Source organism: Oryzias latipes, chromosome 9, assembly GCF_053564925.1.
Source record: "Oryzias latipes strain Hd-rR chromosome 9, Olatipes_Hd-rR_3.1".
In the NCBI taxonomy this organism is placed as follows: Eukaryota; Metazoa; Chordata; class Actinopteri; order Beloniformes; family Adrianichthyidae; genus Oryzias; species Oryzias latipes.
In genome coordinates this window covers 36,052,501-36,058,333 of record NC_136245.1, presented here as the reverse complement: position 1 = coordinate 36,058,333, position 5,833 = coordinate 36,052,501, and the positions used below count along the sequence as shown (strand labels likewise).

Here is a 5,833-nt window from a genome sequence, read left to right as displayed (position 1 = left end):
CCTAACCCTAACCCTAACCCTAACCCTAACCCTAACCCTAACCCTAACCCTAACCCTAACCCTAACCCTAACCCTAACCCTAACCCTAACCCTAACCCTAACCCTAACCCTAACCCTAACCCTAACCCTAACCCTAACCCTAACCCTAACCCTAACCCTAACCCTAACCCTAACCCTAACCCTAACCCTAACCCTAACCCTAACCCTAACCCTAACCCTAACCCTAACCCTAACCCTAACCCTAACCCTAACCCTAACCCTAACCCTAACCCTAACCCTAACCCTAACCCTAACCCTAACCCTAACCCTAACCCTAACCCTAACCCTAACCCTAACCCTAACCCTAACCCTAACCCTAACCCTAACCCTAACCCTAACCCTAACCCTAACCCTAACCCTAACCCTAACCCTAACCCTAACCCTAACCCTAACCCTAACCCTAACCCTAACCCTAACCCTAACCCTAACCCTAACCCTAACCCTAACCCTAACCCTAACCCTAACCCTAACCCTAACCCTAACCCTAACCCTAACCCTAACCCTAACCCTAACCCTAACCCTAACCCTAACCCTAACCCTAACCCTAACCCTAACCCTAACCCTAACCCTAACCCTAACCCTAACCCTAACCCTAACCCTAACCCTCATTTCTAGCTTGACTCTCATAAGGCCAACAGCTCTTAGAGACTTCAGACACTACCCAGACCAGTTTGATTGTGCCTCAATTGCCTGAAGAAGACCTTTTAAGGTCGAAACGTCGCGACTGAGGCACTTTTTGATTTGACTTTTTTTTCTTCGTATTAAAAACATTTTTTTTCTTTTCGTTTTAATTAAAAATAACCATTTGACTATTTTTTCAGTTCAGTTCATTCAATTTAACATCATTTATACAACGCAACATACACACAACACTTATTAAATTAAAATAACCAAGGCAACAATACAACATGGCAGACGGCGGCTGGACGCTGGTTGGCTCCCGTCGTAACCGTCGCAATGACGCACGCCAGGCCTTTCAGCCTCACTGGGAGCAGGGTGCTGGGTTCCATGAGGGGATGGACCGTGCACCCCCTGCCTCTGCAAGGAGGTGGGGCCCTGTCCTTCCACCTAACCCTAACCCTAACCCTAACCCTAACCCTAACCCTAACCCTAACCCTAACCCTAACCCTAACCCCTAACCCTAACCCTAACCCTAACCCTAACCCTAACCCTAACCCTAACCCTAACCCTAACCCTAACCCTAACCCTAACCCTAACCCTAACCCTAACCCTAACCCTAACCCCTAACCCTAACCCTAACCCTAACCCTAACCCTAACCCTAACCCTAACCCTAACCCTAACCCTAACCCTAACCCTAACCCTAACCCTAACCCTAACCCTAACCCTAACCCTAACCCTAACCCTAACCCTAACCCTAACCCTAACCCTAACCCTAACCCTAACCCTAACCCTAACCCTAACCCTAACCCTAACCCTAACCCTAACCCTAACCCTAACCCTAACCCTAACCCTAACCCTAACCCTAACCCTAACCCTAACCCTAACCCTAACCCTAACCCTAACCCTAACCCTAACCCTAACCCTAACCCTAACCCTAACCCTAACCCTAACCCTAACCCTAACCCTAACCCTAACCCTAACCCTAACCCTAACCCTAACCCTAACCCTAACCCTAACCCTAACCCTAACCCTAACCCTAACCCTAACCCTAACCCTAACCCTAACCCTAACCCTAACCCTAACCCTAACCCTAACCCTAACCCTAACCCTAACCCTAACCCTAACCCTAACCCTAACCCTAACCCTAACCCTAACCCTAACCCTAACCCTAACCCTAACCCTAACCCTAACCCTAACCCTAACCCCTAACCCCTAACCCTAACCCTAACCCTAACCCTAACCCTAACCCTAACCCCTAACCCTAACCCTAACCCTAACCCTAACCCTAACCCTAACCCTAACCCTAACCCTAACCCTAACCCTAACCCCTAACCCTAACCCTAACCCTAACCCTAACCCTAACCCTAACCCTAACCCTAACCCTAACCCTAACCCTAACAACCCCTGAGGAAGCAACAAACGTTGCGAAACGTCGGGTTCAAACTCTGCTCCGAAATGTAAGCCCTTTTTAACCTCTTTTTTTAATAAAGATTTTAATATTTTAGTCCCTTTTTGGGACTTTTTTAAACTATTTTTGCAAGTTTCATTTTTTGAAACAGTTTTTAGCTTTTATTATAACTAAGTGGGTTATTCACATGGTGGGGGTCTCTGCCTGTGAAGCTCTGTGTCAATTTTTTTTTTTTCTAAATAAGTACATTTTTTGGACAATAACCTCCTTCATAACCCTCCTTTAACCGCTGAGGAAAAAGCTCTCTAACCAGAGAGGCATCCTAACCCACAAAGACATTTCACCACTAACAAGCCACTGCTCCAGTGGCGGACCGCATAAAGACGCTGTCATCCAGATCAACTCCTCACCAGGACCTGGGTTCAAATCCGAGAGCAGCAGAAACAGAGGGATCCAGGAGACCATTGAGCATTTTCTCCAATAACACCCACTATGCCTACACCTCAGGGCAATGCCTTTATGGGACCCACACCAACTCCCACTTGGCACCTTGGAGACAACCTACAGCTGCAACATGGTAAGAGCATCCTCACCATGACCCACCCCCATGGACTTACACTTCGGAGCAGGGCTGACTCTGAAATGTTTTTTTTACCTTGTACAGTTCACACAAGCCCCTTTTAGTTTATTTAACCCTGTTTGCCCAGATGTCTCATTCCATTCTCTTATTTCCCTATTTAGATCCCTCATGGTCTCCAGGAACGTGGTGCGGCCCCACTCAAAGCATAACCATGCTAATAGAGGACAAAAGCATGATGAACGGGCATGCAAAGGTCGAACATGACCTGCAAAACACCCCTTCTGAGTCCTCTTCTGTTAGGGGGCCGTCTCCATTGGCCCTGGAGACCTTGGTACTTCTCCTCTCCCCTTCTTTTCCCCTCCTCCCCCCCTCTGCTTTCTCCCACTCCCCCTCCCCTAGTCACCCTAAACAGGGAACTAGCCCCCCCCCCTTTTTTTCTTAAACGAAATGGTGAAGCGTCCCTAATCAGGGAGCTAAACCAACCCCTCTCTCCCCCTCCCCCTTTTCCCATCCCCCCTCCTCCAGTTACCCTAAACAGGGAACTAACCCCACCCTCCCCTTTCCCAAACGAAATGGTGAAGCGTCCCTAATCAGGGAGCTAAACCATCCCCTCTCCCCCTCCCCCCTTTTCCCAACTCCCCTCCTCTAGTCACCCTAAACAGGGTACTAGCCCCACCCTCCTATTTCCTAAACGAAGTGGTGAAGCGTCCCTAAGCAGGGAGTTAAACCAATTCCCCCCCCCCTTCCCCCCCCCCCTTTCTTCCCCCTCCCCCTCCTCTAGTTACCCTAAACAGGGTACTAGCCCCACCCTCCCCTTTCCTAATGGTGAAGCGTCCCTAATCAGGGAGCTAAACCAACCCCTCTTTTCCACTCCCCCTCCCCTAGTCACCCTAAACAGGGAACTAGCCCCACCCTCCCCTTTCCCAAACCAAATGGTGAAGCATCCCTAATCAGGGAGCTAAACCAACCCCTCCCCCCCTTTCCCACCCCCTCCTCTAGTCACCCTAAACAGGGAACTAGCCCCACCCTCCTCTCTCCTTTATTAAATGGTAAAGCATCCCTAATCAAGGCGCTAAACCAACCCTCCTCCCCCCCTTTTTATCCCACCCCCTCTCCTCTAGTCACCCTATACGGGGTACTAGCCCCACCCTCCCCTTTCCTAAACCAAATGGTGAAGCATCCCTAATCAGGGAGCTAAACCAACCCCTCCCCCCTTTTTCCCATTCCCCCTCCTCTAGTCACCCTATACAGGGTACTAGCCCCCACCCTCTACTTTTTCCTAATCCTAACCCTTAGCATCCCCATCCAGGGAGTTAGCCCCCCCCCCCCCCATTTATTTATTTATTTATTCTTTTATTTATTTATCCTTTTTTTTATATATAAATTAATCAAAATAAAAAAGTAGGATCTCTAAGGTATTTTTTAGGAACAGCAAAACCTTTATACTAACCTATTTTAACTGATTTTATTCATGTCTTTTAACCTGCATGTATTTGATATATATTTTTTATGTTTTAATAAGGCGTGGCACTTAATTTTAGCACTTATTTTAATGTACTAACACTTTTCTATGGATGTTTTCCATGTTTTTAGCACTTAATTAACTTTGCTGCTTCTAATTTACCCACAAGATTAAGTTTTACCAGATCCTTAGACTAATTGATTTTTAATTTTTCTTTACTATAAATATTCATTTAGTTGGTCATTTTTAGATTTTTATTTTTTTATTTTTTTGGTTTCTTTGTCTCCCTTCCCTTTCTTATCCCCCTCAGCACCCAACATTCATTGTAAGGCTTGGTAGCCTAATGGTAAGGACAACTACCCTTCATGCAGGCATCCAGGGTTCGAATCCAGACTGGGCAGACTGACAGTTGGAGTCTGAATTCTCCTTCACTCCTTTTACTGTTTATTTTTTATTTTTTCTAGCTTTTTCCTCCCCCTCTTTCAGTACAGCAGGCCAGTGCAAATAAAATACAAACGTATTTTTGCAAACCCCAACCCTAACCCAACCCTAACCCTAACCCTAACCCTAACCCTAACCCTAACCCTAACCCCTAACCCCTAACCCTAACCCTAACCCTAACCCTAACCCCTAACCCCTAACCCTAACCCTAACCCTAACCCTAACCCTAACCCCTAACCCCTAACCCCTAACCCTAACCCTAACCCTAACCCTAACCCTAACCCTAACCCTAACCCCTAACCCCTAACCCTAACCCTAACCCTAACCCTAACCCTAACCCTAACCCTAACCCCTAACCCTAACCCCTAACCCTAACCCTAACCCTAACCCTAACCCTAACCCTAACCCTAACCCTAACCCTAACCCCTAACCCCTAAACCCTAACCCTAACCCTAACCCTAACCCTAACCCCTAACCCCTAACCCCTAACCCTAACCCTAACCCTAACCCTAACCCTAACCCTAACCCTAACCCCTAACCCTAACCCTAACCCTAACCCTAACCCTAACCCCTAACCCTAACCCTAACCCTAACCCTAACCCTAACCCTAACCCTAACCCCTAACCCCTAACCCCTAACCCTAACCCCTAACCCCTAACCCCTAACCCCTAACCCTAACCCTAACCCTAACCCTAACCCTAACCCTAACCCCTAACCCCTAACCCTAACCCTAACCCTAACCCTAACCCTAACCCCTAACCCCTAACCCCTAACCCTAACCCTAACCCTAACCCTAACCCTAACCCTAACCCTAACCCCTAACCCTAACCCTAACCCCTAACCCCTAACCCTAACCCTAACCCTAACCCTAACCCTAACCCCTAACCCTAACCCTAACCCTAACCCTAACCCTAACCCTAACCCTAACCCTAACCCTAACCCTAACCCTAAACCCTAACCCCTAACCCCTAACCCCTAACCCTAACCCTAACCCTAACCCTAACCCTAACCCTAACCCTAACCCTAACCCTAACCCTAACCCTTTTTTTATAACTAAGTGGGTTATTTACATGGTGGGGGGCTCTACCTGTGAAGCTCTGTCATTTTTTTTTAAATAAGAACATTTTTTGGGCAATAACTTCCTTCACAAACTCTTCTTCAACTGTTGAGGAAAAAGCTCTCTAACCAGAGAGGGATCCCATCCCACAAGGACATTCCACCACTAACAAGCCACTGCTCCGGTGGCGGACTGCATAAAGGCGTTGTCATCTAGATCAACTC

At 47.6% G+C, this 5,833-nt stretch overlaps 2 long non-coding RNA genes across 2 annotated transcripts in view; both read left to right on the top strand.

Moving 5' to 3' along the window:
• The first annotated feature begins 2,065 nt into the window (after positions 1-2,065).
• LOC144994649 (uncharacterized) lies at positions 2,066-2,943 on the top strand. Its single transcript, XR_013658252.1, has 2 exons — positions 2,066-2,646; positions 2,811-2,943. It is a non-coding gene; the product is annotated as an uncharacterized LOC144994649 (long non-coding RNA).
• Positions 2,944-5,585: 2,642 nt separating this feature from the next.
• The window catches only part of LOC110014552 (uncharacterized), a 2,360-nt gene continuing 2,112 nt past the window's right edge, over positions 5,586-5,833 (top strand). The window contains exon 1 of the long non-coding RNA XR_013658024.1: positions 5,586-5,833. This exon is cut by the window's right edge and continues 172 nt beyond it. This is a non-coding gene — a long non-coding RNA (uncharacterized LOC110014552).